This window comes from Schistocerca nitens, chromosome 5 (assembly GCF_023898315.1).
Source record: "Schistocerca nitens isolate TAMUIC-IGC-003100 chromosome 5, iqSchNite1.1, whole genome shotgun sequence".
Lineage (NCBI taxonomy): Eukaryota > Metazoa > Arthropoda > Insecta > Orthoptera > Acrididae > Schistocerca > Schistocerca nitens.
The window spans coordinates 488,055,211-488,074,015 of NC_064618.1; the positions used below are offsets into that span (position 1 = coordinate 488,055,211).

At 40.1% G+C, this 18,805-nt stretch overlaps 1 protein-coding gene across 1 annotated transcript in view; it reads left to right on the forward strand.

Moving 5' to 3' along the window:
• LOC126260547 (protein nervous wreck) overlaps positions 1 to 18,805 on the forward strand; it is a 778,787-nt gene that overhangs the window by 708,652 nt on the left and 51,330 nt on the right. The gene's annotated exons all lie outside the window — the stretch shown is intronic.

The window sequence follows — 18,805 nt, forward strand, 5'->3', positions numbered from 1 at the left end:
TTCGGGCATGTCCGAAAGAGCCGCGCGAGATTAGCCGAGCGGTCTCAGGCGTTGCAGTCATGGACTGTGTGGCTGGTCCCGGCAGACGTCAGAGTCCTCCTTCGAGCATGGGTGTGTCTATTTCTCCTTAGGATAGTTTAGGTTAAGAAGTGTGTAAGCTTAGGGACTGATGACCTTAGCAGTTAAGTCCCATAAGATTTCACACACATTTGAACACTTTTTTGTCCGAAAGAGCAGATACCATCGGTGACCATGCAGAGCGTTAGAATGAAATTACAATGAAATGAATACCCTTATCTGCACACAGGCGTTGATATAAGTCAACGGGGACAGTTGAAAATGTATGCCGCGACCGGGACTCGAACCCGGGATCGCCTGCTTACATGGCAGACGCTCTATACATCTGAGCCACCAAGGACGCAGATGATAGTGCGACTGCAGGGAATTATTTATGGCATGCCTCCCGTGAGACGCACATTCGCAACTTATTGTCCCGCACTATATTCATACCCATTACTCACGGCTTTACCTCCTATTCCCGTAAGAGTTCGGGTACTATCTGTTCCTTCGGACATGTCCGAAACGCACGGAGAGGACAAGTACTAAGAAGAATAGTCGAGGAGCGAAGTCTATGGAAGAGGCTTATGAGCAAAAGTGACAGGTTGGTGCGTCATCTGCTAAGGCAGCTAAGGGTAGTTAACCTGACGCTGGCTGTTAGGAGCGGGAGAGAGACAAAAGTAGAGGAACAGACAAAGAAGACGAAGACTTACGGGTATACAAGCAAAATTGTACAGGGTATTACCCACTTCCGGGGAATAGTGGGCACAGAAACAAAAACGATTTTTTTGACATATTCATAATACGTAACCTAAGATGAACTATATATCGTTATGGAATTTTCTCTACTTTTCCTGTACTAAAACAATTCAAATGTAAAAAACAGCATAGTGAAGTTTGACTCCAAATATCACAAAGAGGCAACTAAATACGATTCGTCACCCGCAGTGGTTGGGAATCGCGTGCTTGAGATGGGAAGCTTACATTAAATCTGCGGAAAAACACTCCTATTGGACCACAAAAAAGGCGAATATGCCTCTGTTTAAAAGACTCTGTCTGAAAAGTGAGATACCTGGTGCCTCATTCTACCTTCCTCAAGCTCCTTTAAAAAGCATCCCAAAAATTGTGGCATGCGAATATATTCACGCTATTTTTAATACGCAACTCACCTCTCACTTCCACAACCTCCCCAAACTGTAACTCGGTCAAGCCCATTACACCAAAGCGGTAAGTCTCTCATACCCATCCACTCTCACTTTCCCATTCTCAAATGGTTCAAATGGCTCTAAGCACTATGGGACTTAACATCTGAGGTCATCAGTCCCCTAGAATTAGAACTACTTAAACCTAACTAACCTAAGGACATCACACACATCCATGGCTGAGGCAGGATTCGAACCTGCGACCGTAGCAGAGCGCGGTTCCGGACTGAAGCGCATAGAACCGCTCGGCCACAACGGCCGGCTTTCTCATTCTTACTCATTGATTCAGCCCAACTCACTCTCATTATCTCTTTTGTCTCTCTACCTGTCACTGTCACCTGTCTCACAGCCACAGTCTCCTTCGTTCTGTCCCACTACTACCGTCTCCTCTCTCTATCATTGTTTCCCTTCTCTCTTACTGCTTCTATCTCATTCATTCCTTCCCACTACTGCTGTCTCGTCTCACTGTCACCATCTCTCTCTTCCTCGTTGTCAGTGCCGTAGACTGTCTCTTATATTCACTGGCTCTCATCCACTTCCGCTTTGTCCCCCTCTTTATTCCTCTCCCACTGGCAATGTGTCCTTCAGTCTATTGCTAGGACAACTCTGTGTCAACTATGTTCCACTCACATTGTATCCCTCTCTTTCCCCCATACTGTCATTCTCTTCTTCGCTCTTTCTGTAACACTACCACTATCTACTATCTTCCAATATTTATTACTTTTCCGGGTCTTTCCCTCCTCCTTCTCTCTCAGGATAAAAAGCGCCAATATGCTCACATGCCAAAATTTTTTGGAAAAATTGTAAAGGTACTGAGGAAGGTAGAATGAAGGAGCTGGTATCCTAGTTTTCAATCAGCGTCATTTAAACAGGAGCATATTCGCCTTTTATCGCTAGTTCCCTTCTTTTCCCTGCTACAGCAGGGCATGACACCCATGTGAAAAGCACTTTACGCGTCAGTAAAACTTTGATGGTTTATTTACATGAAACTGAAATATCGCAAAAACTGATTAACACCTCAGACCGGAATTTAGGTGCACAAAATTTTTTCGTGTGCTCCATTACCACAACAGGGGGTTTCCAGAACCTTTCTGATGACAATGCTGGTACTTTACAGCACATTTCTCCGTGTTACGGCACTTTATAAACTACGTTTCCGACTCACACCAGATTTTACGTGTACAAGTAAGGTAAGTTTGAACCTCGTTATCTCCGAAACGGATAAAGATGTCAAGAAAATTTTCAAGTTTTTTCGAGATCTGGATCTTAGAAATATATCGTAAAAATTTCAACCGTTGGCTTCGCATAGCCGTCTTGGAATCCGCGGCATGGTTTTGGTACCCAAAAACCATGTTTCGCGGACGTTTATCGACAAGATTTTTTTGTAGCAGAAAAATATCACTTCAAGATAAATGCTTAGAGAATATGCCTTTATAATTTGAGCAATTTGCAGTGGTTAGTTATTTAGATATCCACTGCTGACGACGAAAATTTAGTGAAAAATGATTTTTTCGGATCTCCTCAGGAACAGCCCATGAACCAAATTGTATCGCCACAATCCCCTTAAGGCGCACCGTAAATCACATCTAATGTAAAGGAACCATCCGATTTGCTTCATTTGCCTAAGATGGACGAAATGCTTAATATTCAAATTTTGGCCCTGTACTGCAGGGTAGTTACAGTAAGACGACCCTTCTGGACGAAATGCGTAATATTCAGAGGTTGGCTCTATACTGCAGGATAGTTACAGTAAGACGATCCGTCAGTTCGGTATATAAATTGTCCCTAACATAAGGACTGTCCAAAACATTTCACCCTAAGTTTCTATCACCAACAGAACCCGAGGTACGAGCCCCGGAAAAATCCTGTTTTTATGCGTAGCATGTTGGAACATGTTGGTAGCGCTTGCTGTTGCACGCGTGCTAATGTAATATGAGTGAAAATAATTCCTACTTAAATTATCTGTCAATTTGTTAGTAAATTATAGTACTGAAATGTGTTTAAAGACTAACATTAAATGTGTAATCTCCTTTATTTTCACATTTTACCAGTTTTTACATTGTTCATTTCTTGGATAAGCAATCAACACAAACGGGGTCTTGATATATCTTTTCCAGTACATACAGCTTGATTGCAGGCAGAGGACACAACAAACGTGTATCAGAATTGTTTGTCTTTATCTACCTCTCCACAGATGCATCATAACTTCATTCATAAGCTCATTACTACGAGTAGGTAGTATTTTCACTACGTCCGTAAACTTGCTATCGTAGGTAGTAATTTTCAGCACGTCAGTAAACCGGTCACTGTAATCTTCGTCACAGACATCATTAAAAATGCTGTGGAGATCCAATACCTCCGGTATTGTGGTATTTTCTCTTCGCTTTTGGTATTAGTTTTCTTATTTTTGGCTGCTCAGTAAAGCAGTCAAATACAGGTTTCCCATTCATGTTTTCCTACACAGCCTGTTGTTGCTTTTCATTCCTTAGTTTCTTCTTCCAGCTTCTTTTGAAAAGGGGGGGGGGGGGAGCACACACCATTACCCCATTTTGTCATTACATACTATAACGATCACAATGTGTATGCTAAAATGTTACATGTTGCATGTTAAATGTTACAGGCTTCGATACAATTTTCAGGTGGGAGCAAATTATTAATCTTATCTTCTTATTTCCTGTCTGCCGAAAATAACAAAAAACTGGCTTTGGTTATTTGCCTCACACTCATGCATTTCACAGCTCAAGTGGTGCTTGTGTTCTTGTTCCTTTTTGCTACTTACGGGGTTCAGAAGAGGGTAGCATTAGTCGGAAGTCACATATTTATCGCAAGCTTCAAATATGGAGCAGAGTTTGAGGTGCTTTGGGGAAGAAGCAGACAGACCAAGAAGCTGCTAATTTGTGTAAAATACGTGATACGAGTCTCAGTCCTAGGTAAGTACGATCGTTACAACTGTTCTCGAGTGGCTTTTAGGCGCCTTAAGTCGTTCTCCACATTAATTCTTGGCTGCTTCCCAATCTTGCCTCAAATGCTCGATCCATATTCTCTTAAGAATACAATTTGCATTTAAACGAACCAAGGGATGGCACAGCTGTATCGCCCCCAGAATTACATTAGCGTGCCATATTGAGCGTCTCTCTAGCAGCGTTTAACAGTAATAAGATTCCCTCTAGCGAGCAGCGGAAATCGTTCCTCAAGGAAGCGTAGTCCGGTATTGTTGTATCTTCAGCCATGAGATCAGGAAATTTGCTGATGGCCGCATATTTAGTCAGCGATATTCAACCCTGAGACGTAAGGAGCAGTAGAGTCAATTTATAACGTTTCTTAAATTGTTAGACAAGATCTTTGATACGTCCGTCTCCACTTAAATTCAAACAGTGAGCAGTATTTGCAAACAGATTTTATTACCTCGTCGCAGTATTTTCCTTGCTGATGTCAAACAGGCAATCGTGTTAAGTAGAACGCTATAATGCTACAGACTGTGAAGCAGCTAATTCGTTGCGAGCTATAGACAAGTTGGGCTTTCTGGTTTAGAGCACCTGATGGTAAAAGTAAGCGCAGAGTATACTATCTGAAGTGACATCAGTTCTGTAATTTCATACTTAAAATTCATATTAAAATAATGAACATCAAGCAAATAAAATAAGAGGAGGACACCTAAACTCAAAATTAAAAGAAATAAAACAGAAAAGATTTATCTTTTTTCCCCCTTTCGGGAACCTTCATTGCAGAAGACTGCAGGTGCTGCTAGAAAAACGGAAAACCAACTGTTGAAACAAAACTTGCAGTCAGTGAAAGAAGGCACCTGTTAGTGAAGGTGAACAACTTTTTTAGTACAGCAGAGGAAGAAAAATACAGGGCGGTCATTTGGCGTGTGTTGCAGTTTGGATGTGGAGACTGGACACTGTTGATGACAGAATGCGCTTAGATGAAAATATGCCGTTTAAAACGATGAGGAAGACTAGATGGACAGAAAACATACGCAATCAAAATGATTTGAAAGAAATCATGAACGCAGACATTTCAGAGCAGCTATTCGAGAAGGGGAAACGAAACTTTTTCAGCATCTATGTGACACTGCCAGATTTTTATAAATACATGTGATTCAGTTAGGCAGTTCACCTTTAATATATGTAGAACCATTTAAGATGTCTATTTTTACCCAAATGAACTGTAGAAACATCCTCACTAAATGACGCATGATCTCTTTTCACAGCTGTTTTATTTACAAATATAAACTTCGCTTTTTCAAATGAAAATATGATAATTTTTGCCTGTAGTGTCGTGGCTCTAAAAGAGACAGATTTAGCGGCGCAACACTCTTTAAAATCCAATTACTTGTTTCGGAGTAATTAAAGTGTTTAGGGCTTACGATTCACACGTTATGAACATTAAACTGATTTCTCTCTTACGCGGAAGTTTGCGATTTTATACCCAAATAAGAAGGTGTCTTGAGTTTAAGCCTGCTCGTTCGCCCTCTCCTTGACAAGGCAGTTCGCAGAGTGAGGGCGACTCCTTCAAATGGAAGTCTTTGGCCAACGTAGCTGTTAATCTTCATTCAGAATGTAGGCACTGGCTGGGATCGAAATTGGGACCCGACACATTCGAAGTAGCGGGCAACGACTAAAAGTTATAGTTAATGGTCCTTTCTATTTGAGAAGCATAATAATTGAAAATGGCCCAAGTAAAGGGAACATAAAATGCAGAAACGTTATACCAAGAACAGCGTCTCTAAAAAAGATGGAATTCCGTTAAGTTCTGTGTGGATCCACAGTCTCGACGCAATTTCAGAGTGCTAAAACCATTTTAGGTAAAGGTATTAAACAACAACACGATGTGTCCTATCACTTTCACTGGCATGAACACTGTAGCTATAAAAATCGCGGGAACAGCCAACGCTCAAACAAAGCGTTTACACTGCGACATTTTAGTATAGGTCAGTGAAATACCAGCAGAGAGAATTAAAGTCGTCTGGTCACAGCAACAGCATTGCGCGCAGCAGGTGTCTTGTCATTATTGTTAGTAAAATAACTATTCAGTGTGTCTTAAAATTGCTTAGACGAAGTATGCAGATTTTAGCAGTGTATGTATATGTATGTATGTGTGGGGGGGGAGGGGGAAGAGGGAGAGGAGGGGGAAAGTACTTGTTCCCATGCAGCACGACATATTTTCTATGCAAGAAATTTCACCAATGCAACTACAGGATGTAACACAATTAATGGCTAAACGCACACAGTTGAAAGTGTGTGATACTAAAAGCAAAAAAGTCTCAGTAAACATGGGCCTTAAAACAAATACCATAAGAGTTACGAGCACTTCTTCATCTTAGACACCAACAAATAAATTTTCTACTGTAAGCCTCTGCTTTCTGAATTTTGAGAGGTGATACTGTGGACCAAAGCAAGAAAAAATGTCAGGTAACAGAGGTTCTAAAGTGTCTGTCTTAATGAGAACTGTGCATAGATTTCATGGGCCCCTAGACAAACTTTTGTGAAGCCTCCCAAGCCTTCCTGTTCCATAGGAGTTAATTATCACAAACATTGATTCTTCAGTACGTTGTCTTGCACGACAGCTGTAAATAAATGCTGCCTGCAAGATTTACAGTCAATAGTTTATCTATTAGTTCAATGTACGATATTTCAATAGTTAGAAATACTAGTACACACACTAATGATAATAATAATAATAATAATAATAATAATAATATTAGATGAAAAGAAGCAAAAATTACAAGCTTTGGCGAAACGACTTAGAAGATACAAAAAAAGTGAAAATAGAAGGAAACAAAACCAAACATTCAACACAAACCAAAAGAAATTTTACCAGACAATAGATAACACACACATAAAAATAGACAATCCACCAAACATAAGAGACATGGAACACTTCTGGAGCAGCATATGGTCAAACCCGGTACAACATAACAGGCATGCACGGTGGATACAAGCAGAAACAGATACATACAAGATGAAACCACAAATGCCTGAAGTGATAATTTTGCAACATGAAGTCACCCGAGCAATTAATTCTACGCACAATTGGAAAGCCCCTGGAAATGATAAAATAGCAAATTTCTGGCTAAAGAAGTTCACCTCAACACATTCACATCTAACTAAATTATTTAACAGTTACATTGCAGACCCATACATATTCCCTGATACACTTACACATGGAATAACTTATCTGAAACCTAAAGATCAAGCAGACACAGCAAACCCAGCTAACTATCGCCCCATAACATGCCTACCAACAATCTACAAAATATTAACTTCAATCATTACACAGAAATTAATGACACATACAACACAGAACAAAATTATAAATGAAGAACAAAAAGGCTGCTGCAAAGGAGCACGAGGATGTAAAGAGCAACTGATAATAGATGCAGAGGTGACATATCAAGCTAAAACTAAACAAAGGTCTCTACACTACGCATACATTGATTACCAAAAAGCTTTTGATAGTGTACCCCACTCATGGTTACTACAAATATTGGAAATATACAAAGTAGATCCTAAATTGATACAGTTCCTAAACATAGTAATGAAAAACTGGAAAACCACACTTAATATCCAAACAAATTCAGATAATATCACATCACAGCCAATACAGATTAAGCGTGGAATATACCAAGGAGACTCATTAAGTCCTTTCTGGTTCTGCCTTGCTCTGAACCCACTATCCAACATGCTAAATAATACAAATTATGGATACAATATTACTGGAACATACCCACACAAAATCACACATTTGCTATACATGGATGATCTAAAACTACTGGCAGCAACAAATCAACAACTCAACCAATTACTAAAGATAACAGAAGTATTCAGCAATGATATAAGTATGGCGTTTGGAACAGACAAATGTAAGAAAAATAGCATAGTCAAGGGAAAACACACTAAACAAGAAGATTACATATTGGTTAACCACAGCGACTGCATAGAAGCGATGGAAAAAACAGATGTCTATAAATATCTAGGATACAGACAAAAAATAGGAATAGATAATACAAATATTAAAGAAGAACTAAAAGAAAAATATAGACAAAGACTAACAAAAATACTGAAAACAGAATTGACAGCAAGAAACAAGACAAAAGCTATAAATACTTATGCCATACCAATATTGACCTACTCATTTGGAGTAGTGAAATGGAGTAACACAGACCTAGAAGCACTCAATACACTTACACGCTCACAATGCCACAAATATAGAATACATCACATACATTCAGCAACAGAAAGATTCACATTAAGCAGAAAGGAAGGAGGAAGGGGATTTATCGACATAAAAAAACTACACTATGGACAGGTAGACAATTTAAGAAAATTCTTTCTAGAACGAGCAGAAACTAGCAAAATACACAAGGCAATCACTCATATAAATACATCGGCTACACCACTGCAACTTCATAACCACTTCTACAACCCTTTAGATCACATAACATCAACAAATACGAAGAAAGTAAATTGGAAAAAGAAAACACTACATGGCAAGCACCCGTATCATCTAACACAGCCACACATCGATCAAGACGCATCCAACACATGGCTAAGAAAAGGCAATATATACAGTGAGACAGAAGGATTCATGATTGCAATACAGGATCAAACAATAAACACCAGGTATTACAGCAAGCATATTATTAAAGATCCCAATACCACAACAGATAAATGCAGACTTTGTAAACAACAAATAGAAACAGTAGATCACATCACAAGCGGATGTACAATACTAGCAAATACAGAATACCCCAGAAGACATGACAATGTCGCAAAAATAATACATCAACAGCTTGCCTTACAACATAAACTTATAAAACAACACGTTCCTACATACAAGTATGCACCACAAAATGTACTGGAGAATGATGAATACAAATTATACTGGAACAGAACCATTATAACAGATAAAACAACGCCACATAACAAACCTGACATCATACTCACCAATAAAAAGAAGAAATTAACACAATTAATCGAAATATCCATACCCAATACAACAAATATACAAAAGAAAACAGGAGAAAAAATTGAAAAATACATCCAACTGGCAGAGGAAGTCAAAGACATGTGGCATCAGGATAAAGTTGACATCATACCAATTATACTATCAACTACAGGAGTCATACCACACAATATCCACCAATACATCAATGCAATACAGCTACATCCAAACATATATATACAATTACAGAAATCCGTAATTATTGATACATGTTCAATTACCCGAAAGTTCCTAAATGCAATATAACATGTACCGTACAGCAAAAAGGAAGTGACACTTGTTAAAGGTCCGCGTCACTCCATTCTTAACCAGACTTCTAAAAAGTCTGAGAAAGTAAAGAAATAATAATAATAATAATGGATACCAAAAGAATTAAACCTAACTTATACTTACAAACCTTTGCAGCGTAATTCGTTGCTTTGATTTAAACGGTCTGGTTGGCACTAATCGCGTCAGCTGAACAATTTCGCAAAACTGTACGTGGAACACTGAATCTTCCATTCTTGCAGATGATGAAGTTATCCACTATATCTGTGAAGCTGATTTTAAAAGCAAGTTAATGTTTTATTGCATGCTCTATTGGTATCGGTGCTAGATGACTAAGTTTCTGTTGTCCTAAAGCTGATAAGTGATTTTTGATTAACGCTAATTTACTAAATTGTCCCAAAGCTGAAGCAACAGTCTCTGGCGGAATAATGAAAATCTAAGTCCAACGTAGAGTTTAGAAAACACAGATACTAACTCTAATTTATAAATTTCTTTTAGGAAAAGAAATGGAAGCCCTTTGTTTTCTGTTGTCTTTGGCAAATCCGAAAAAGTAGTTACATTCACTAAACAAAACATTTATATTTCTCTGATGAGATTATCACTCACATAATCAGGATAAGTTCTGATTAAAGTCTTAATCGTATCACTCTCATACAAAGTTTTATTTATTCTGACAGTGGCTTCAAAATATTTCTCATTTCTTTATACCGAGAATCCATCTGGGAAACAATCCTGTCTATGACTGCGTCAAAAGTCTTTTATTGGAACTGTTTCATCTGAGAGTGTGTCAGGTACTCCATTACTGCCACAATCAAATTCATCAAGAAAACCTTACATTTCCCTTCTCTCTTTTTTGAAAAAAATTTCCTCAATCCTAAATTCAGTAGCCATCTTTTTAGCTTGCATAGTAATTAAGGCCAGAGAGCTCTGACATCTTTACCTATGGTAAACGTAAGAGCTTTTATATTTTTCATTTAAGTATCAAGTGAAATATCTTTTGACTGCAGAATCAAACTTATCACACTGATATGGCCTTTTGTCGCTCCAAATATTCAAGAGAACTAGTGTTTCAAACATGAAGAAATAATAGACCAGCCCGTTTACTTCTCCTACTCCGTCACGAGAAGAAGTGCTTTGATTTTTTTTGTGTTTTAAAGTTTTTATTACTTCTGGCAATTTTTCTGCCAAAAGTTTCATTGCCTTGTTTCTAGCGCTTCATCTTGTTTCAGACAGGTCATGAAGACATCAGACGCCAGTTCGTAATAATAACCCTCCCCATCCCTGTGGGTCTGCACTGAAAAATTTGTGCAGCTGCTTCAGATGGCTGAAGAATGTGTATACTACTTCATTACTTCTTATAGCGTATAATAGTACTAAGTCCAGAGTATGAGCTGCACGAGGGGAAACTGTTGCAGGGAATAATTTTCTATAATTTTTTTCTTGCTTATCTTTTCTTCGTCCAGCCATATTTGACCCATTGTTAAACCACTGACCACGACAGTGGAGCATATCAATTTCATGCCCGTTAAATTACCTATGATAACATTAGCAGATGCATCAGCTGTCTTTTTATGTAAATCAAAATATTCCAGTAACTCGTCAGGTTACCTTCCATTCGGAAAGTGGGTGCACTCTGTTATGTGGCTTATAAACTGTAGAGTGAAACAATCAGTCGTCAGCTAGTGGCTAGCCAGTCTCAATGCACTATTTTCTATTCTCAATGGATGTACGTCCCTGTTGTTCGGACGTCAGTCACATTTCTTTGAATACTCCGGCATTCAAAGAAATGTGACTGACGCCCGAACAATAGGGACTTACTTGCATCGAGAATAGAAAATAGTGCGTTGACAATGGCTAGCCTCCATCCGAAATCTAGATTTGTGTAATAAAATCTAAAAAAAGGACGACTGATTATTGCTCTCTGTAATTTATAGTATATATTCTAGTAACTTCTCATCAATTTACCATATATTTTCCTCTTTGTTAAAACATATCTTAAAATCCGAATATTCTCTTCGCTCTTACATATATCTGGAGAGGCATCTAAGATCGCCATACAAAGATAAAAGCTCATTCTATGCTCTCCAAGATAAACAGTGCGCTATCTTTTCAGGTTTATCTTAACATCTTTTAACATAAATTACATAGTCTTCTAAAAATAGACAATATTTAGCCAATATCTCAATTAACCGCAAGAAGTTTCCATTATCCGGCTCTCCTCACAAGGAAAATTTCATATCGCAAAAAAAATAATAACATCTAAAATTCTTTTTAGCTGATCATGCAAAAATGTCTCTTTCTGGAACGTCAAATGCACACTGCTACCTACTAAGAATTCTGTACAGCATCTCAATGCTAAACAATTAATTTTATGCAACAAATTATTCTCGTGACCAGGAAGAATAGTGGTGTGACTGACAATTTGCAATTTTTCACAACAAAACTTTTTTTGGTTTAATTTCACAAGGTTGATGACTGAAAATACAAACGAAGGGTAACAATAACTAAAAAAGACTTCTAATTGAGGCAAACAAAAGTTCACTTCTTATTTTCCACAAAGGTTCGTGGTAACACACACACACACACACACACACACACACACACACACACACACACACACACACACACACACTAGTAACAGTCCAATTCCGAGACAAAGACGTAATCTTTGACGGTTGCAGTACACGAGGTCGGCATCTGGCGTGAACTGAACTTCGGGCCTGGTTGTAGCCCGTAAATAGCTGTCTCCAGCAAGTCAGATTTCGGCGTAGTGATACTTCCGCAGTGCGTGGCTCGAACTTCCCCTGCAGGAAGTAGTGCTCGGAAGGTTTGTTTCCATTATCTTGTGTTTAAACAGCGGGTGTTTTCCATGGAGCTTTTGGGTACGCCTTTGGGCATAGACAACCTCGTACTCTGGGGTGTTATATGGGTTGCCGGCCATCAGGGGCTACCTTGGCTCCGGTATAACAAATAGAGTATAGTTCTTTCCAAGTTGTTTTCCTGTAGTCTAATCCTTCGTCTAGTTTAGCTAACCTAGGTTTAATAGGCTTTTGGGATCACTCTGAAATAATAAGCATGGCCAACATCTATTTTTACGTGAATTTTATTGTTAGAGAATTTGGAACACAAAGTGATGCTTAGTAAATTTTCTACTTTGTCTACAAACCCTTGAGCTACTCGGAGGTCAATATCTGAAAAGCCCATTCCACCACTTCTGTCCCTATTAAATGGATATGGCCATTGCCCAGGATCACATGGGTCCAGTCACAGTCACTATATCCATCAGAATCAGACTTTTGTTTGCTTACCTCTCCTTCCTCAAACGGAACAAGTTTCAGTTTTTGCTGACTTTGAAAGGATTCTTACATTCGACACAGTAGCTGCCTGTTGATTTTTTTTTATTTTCTGTAGCTCTTTACCAAATTTTTATCTCATTCACGTTTTTCTGATGAATTCTGTGCACGAGATTTATGTGAATAACCCACCACTATCCTGGAAATAACTAATTAAAATACCTACTAAAATAGTTTTACACTAGTAAGGAAAGCTCTACATGACAGTGAAAGTAGTACTACTAGTATTAAATTTTTTTTCAAATCTTGTAACCTATCTCAGATAAAAAAAACTGTTTCAGGAGGACTGCCTGATAGATTAACAGATACCTGTTGTGCATGCACAGGTAAAGAAACCTAATTTTCACGAAAACAACAACTTGTGCACTGTCGTCACTGATATAATTCACTGAATACACGGAAATAAGTACAGCACTTAAATGTGAAACACACCGCATGCAAAGCAGTACCTCCCTAACAACGGAGCCAAGCGTGAAAACAATGGTCATCAATATTGTCGCCAACACCATTTTTGTAAAAATAGGAAAGACGTGCTGCTGAAGTCTCTAAGTTTCCTTAGGCCCATTATCAATGGAATAAACGCCATTCTTGTCAACGAAGACGATTAAAGAAATCGATAAATCCTTATTTCCAAATGAAGTCGAGAAATCCATATTGCCAGTGGTGACAAAATTTGCAGCATTATGACCACTTGCTGTATAGGAAATTACGCATGGGAGTAACGAGATTTCGTGACAGAACGTTGAAACGAAGTTCATGTTCACGTGTGGTACATATTCGTAGCAATTATAGTGATATAAAATTAAATTAAGGCCACAAATCACGGTAAAGCACTAAGCGGACTACTGCGTAATACCTACTGCAGCACCACCCACGTCGGTGTCAGCTTTCGTAGATTGGCAGCTGTGACAAACACACGAAAACTTAGGAATTCTGTTGACTAGTGGAAAACAGTACTAGGGGGCATTGTTCCAAGAAAAGGTAAACTAAAAAACCGTTATGTTGCGTCGATTTATTTTGTGTTATTTTAAATTAACAAAAACATCGCTAGCAACATTGACTGTACGTGCTTGTACGATCGCCCAAAACAGACGGCAAAAAATTTCAGTCTTAACAAATCACAATCGAATAAAGAACGAAAGTTCAGACAGAGATATAACTTTTTTCCACAGTCCCCCAAAAGCCCTGACCTCCAACATTTGTTGGGGTTGCGCCTACATCCTCCCTCTCTATGGGCGGCACTGCCTCTTAGCTACTGTGAAACCCGTCTGTTCTACTGAACAAGTGAAGGTGTGCGCTTTAGAGCCCTTAATGACTAGACATTTTCCCTTGTTTTAGTCCATGCCACCTCCTCCCACAATGTGGAAAGCAAAGAGCTTGTAGTAGAAGAGACTTGTTTCACATTATTGACGATGAAAAGGCGCTTATAGGCCTTAGGGTATGCACTTTAGAGCCCATGTTTACTAGACATTTTCCCCATGTTTTAGTCCATGCCAATTCCTTCCAAAACATGGAAAGCAAAGAGCTTGCAGTAGACGAGATGTGTTTCACAGTACTGAAGACGAAAAGGAGCTCATATGTCTTATGGTATGCGGTTTAGAGCCCATGTTTAGTGAGACTTTTAGCTTCTAGTAACGCGTCTGCGTTCACGCCATTAATTATGATACACCCTATGCAGTTAATGTAACTGAAAATGTAATATACTACATATAATGATGATAAAAAATATTTTACATGTTTACAGTGTTGATACTTGATAGTGCAGGCATTTGAAAATGGCCACAGACTGAAAGTGGCCAGTAATGTAATACCTGAGACAGTAAAATTCGTCTGTATAAAAGAAATTGACCCTCTATGTTGAACATTTTAAATGGTTTTAACAATCAGAAGAAGATAATTTCGTTTATAGTGAAGTAGGTTGAAATGTCAGAGAGTTGTTTCTAAATGTATTTGCATGAAAAGACTTGCACAGGAAAGAGTAGCATGGAGAGCTGCATCAAATCAGTGTTCGCACTGGAAGCCACAACAATAGGAAAAAGCTTTATTCCTATACCATAACATCAGTCATGCAGGATTATGATAAAATTTAATGAGTTTTACAAAAGTGTCCTCTTATCGGAGTAAATACCTTAAATGTTTGATACAGCGCTGACTGCAGTATATTCCCGCCTAACACTGTCAGTTCCTGACGTTCTCGCTAGGTGTCATGCACGAATGAGCTATTCCAACAGTCATAATGGAGACGTAGAACGGTGCGGAGCGGCGCATTGTTGTTTATGGTTTCATGGATCCAAATCCGCTACGGTGTTCGAAGACAAATCAGTACTACATATCGCAAGACACCACCTGAGAAATAAACTGCTTGAGTCTGGAACCGCGCTGCTGCTACGGTCACAGGTTCGAATCCTCCCTCGGGCATGGATGTGTTTGATGTCCTTAGGTTAGTTAGGTTTAAGTAGTTCTAAGTCTAGGGGACTGATGACCTCAGATGTTAAGTCCCATAGTGCTTAGAGCCATTTCAACTATTTGTATAAGGTGAAGTTAATGGAACTTTTAGTGCTTTACAAGCCAAGAACTTCACACTACCAGGTCGACGATCTGGCTGACAGTAAAGGGAATATTAGCACACTGGACTCGCATTCGGGAGGACGACGGTTCAATCCCGTCTCCGGCCATCCTGATTTAGGTTTTCCGTGATTTCCCTAAATCGTTTCAGGCAAATGCCGGGATGGTTCCTTTGAAAGGGCACGGCCGATTTCCTTCCCAATCCTTCCCTAACCCGAGCTTGCGCTCCGTCTCTAATGACCTCGTTGTCGACGGGACGTTAAACACTAACCACCACCAGTAAAGGGAATAGTTTACTCGGGCTTCCTCTGTATCATGCTCATTTAAATGTAATGTGGCAAAAAATAACAGGTTTACGCTCACTGAGGTTGAAAGGCTGACAAGAGAAGCCCCTGGAAATGATGCACGACAGGGACAGTCTTGAGTTGTCAGCTATACGATGAAGGTAGTTGAAGAGACACTGAACCATGATGGACTGTGACGAGTTTAGAGGAATACGTAACTTCTCTTGCTGCCAGGTTGAAATATGCTTCTTTGTCAAAACGCAGGAGAGTATAGAAATATTCATCTCACTAACATTCAAATGCAGCTGTAATTGTGACAGAATCCTGAAATAGTGCATTATTAAACCAACAACTTAGTGCAAGTCATGTCGACAGTATGGAACAGCCCGTTGTCAGTACAAAAATAAACTTTCAACTTCTTCACTTATATTGCTCTCGTTTCTCCAGCTATCGATGGCCCTCAATAATTATTACATTGAAAGGATCTGTAATCGTTTGAATATCGCGGTAGATATGAAAGCTTCGCATATTAAACATAAGGAAAAAAAACACCCGTCTTTGCTCCCCATCATTTGCCAGAAACTTGTTTAGATATGTACCATTTTGAGATACGCGGAATTTATGAATATTTCATTCTAGTTTGTTCACTGATGCACGAATTCCTGACGGAGCGCTTTACATACACCCCATTTTTTCGAATTTGTAAACAGACAGCGAGATCTTTCCAAGTTTAAAGAATAATTCAATATATTATCTACATTTAATACAACAACATGTAACCTAACAAGCATCAAAACACGAATTCATAGCTATAAGTATTTTTCGTGCAGTATTCTACCTACTATCGAAATAACTATGATCATTAACGAAATGATAGGCAGTTCATCATGAAGCTGACGAATTAAACTATAAGCTGTGCGAAAATGAGTTTATTACCGAATAGTTTCTATAAAATCGTTTGAGAAAGTTCGCAGATCGCCCGGCTTACGCGGGTTACTATTCACACAGTCAAGCAAGCCTGCCAGCTACCGCGCCGAGTAGGCCTAGGAATACACTGTGGTCATCTGCTGACGCCCCCAGTACACCCTGGCAACTACTCTTCCCTCCACTCGCTCCGTACTGAATTGTCAGAAGCCGCAACTTATTTTAAACGCACTGTAGTGTTACAGTACTGAAGGCAACACTGCAGAACTTGTTCCATTGCTACGTCAGAGACTGCTGGTCGACCCTGACCCGGCATCCTATGGGATATACAGCCGGTTTCACTGAAACAATTGTACAAATCAACAACAGTTTCTCTTTGAGTTGGTGGCTTGTCGGTCGTTCCGAAAGTAATACCTCATACTTTTATTCATGGAAACTCAGGAGGTACATAAATCACAACAGCACAGCTAAATAGAGCAATATTTCAGCTAAGGACTGTCATTTTTCCACATAGTCACCACCATTCGTCATGCACTTCTGCCATCGATGAAACAGAGCCCTCCATGCCACGCTTCTAAAAATCGGAAACAGCTAAGGCTAACCACTTTCTTATAGCTTTGATAACAGTATCCGGGTCCTGAAAATATTGTCCACGTAGTCCATCTTTCAGAGGCCCAAAGAGACGAAGTCTGAAGGCGCTAAATCGGAACTGTACGATGGATGTGGTGAGACAGTCCAGCCGAATTTTGCAGGGCGTTGCGTGATAGCAAAATTGGTGTGGGGCCTGGCGTTATCATGTTGCAGGTGAAAGTTGGTCATCTTCTCTGGCCTTACCATGGAAATTCTGGATTTGAGTGTCGTCTTGTAGCGTGTTGAACTGACATTTCCCCCAGGCTCCAGGACATTCAAAGGAACCGCACCCTCGCTATACCAGAAGATTGTGCACATCACTTTCCCAGCAGATGGCTGTACCTTGAATTTATTGTTTGACAGAGAATTCACATGTCGCCATTCCGTGGAGTGTAGTAGTGGTGACACCAAGTCTCATCTCCAGTGACGATGCTACTCAGAAAATTGTCACCTCCAGCTTCATATTGGTCCAGCAGGTGCAGATAAATTTCCATTCGGTGAGTTTTTAGGTCGTCTGTAAGCATCAACGGGAGCCATCTGGCACAGTCTTTGCGATAACCGAGATGTTCCAACATTGTTTCCAAGGCATTGCAGCCGAGATTCAGATTTGCAAACAATTCTCTGGTCGTTGTCCGCATATCAGCACCGATGAACTGATCAAGACGCTCTTCATGCCGAGGGATAACAGCTGTGCAGGGTTGTATGGGCTTGTCATGCACACACTTTTCACCAGCTTGAAAGTTCCGTAACCATCGCCTCACATTGCTCGCGTCTGTTGTGCCGCCTCCATACAACTTTACCGAGCGAGGTGGCGCAGTGGTTAGCACACTGGACTCGCATTCGGGAGGACGACGTTCAATCCCGCGTCCGGCCATCCTGATTTAGGTTTTCCGTGATTTCCCTAGATCACTCCAGGCAAATGCCGGGATGGTTCCTTTGAAAGGGCACGGCCGCCTTCCTTCCCCATCCTTCCCTAATCCGAGCTTGTGCTCCGTCTCTAATGACCTCGTTGTCGACGGGACGTTAAACACCAATATCCTCCTCCTCCTCCTCCTCCATACAACTTTAGCAAGCGTCGATGCATTTCAGTCGGCGCAGTTTCTTCAGCAGTGAGGAATTCAATCACACATCGCGGTTTCATATGCGGGCCCATTTTAGAACACTCCTCTGGCGACGCCATCTACCGCAGAACAGCGAGATCTCCTGCAAATGAAAGAGGAAGGTTCAAGCATTAGTAGCCGGCCGCGGTGGTCTAGTGGTTCTGGCGCTGCAGTCCGGAACCGCGGGACTGCTACGGTCGCAGGTTCGAATCCTGCCTCGGGCATGGGTGTGTGTGATGTCCTTAGGTTAGTTAGGTTTAAGTAGTTCTAAGTTCTAGGGGACTTATGACCTAAGATGTTGAGTCCCATAGTGCTCAGAGCCATTTGAACCATTTTCAAGCATTAGTATTGCACCGACGTCTGGCGTAGACATCGAAGGTCACCACAAAAACAAGGAGGCATTACTTTCGGAACGC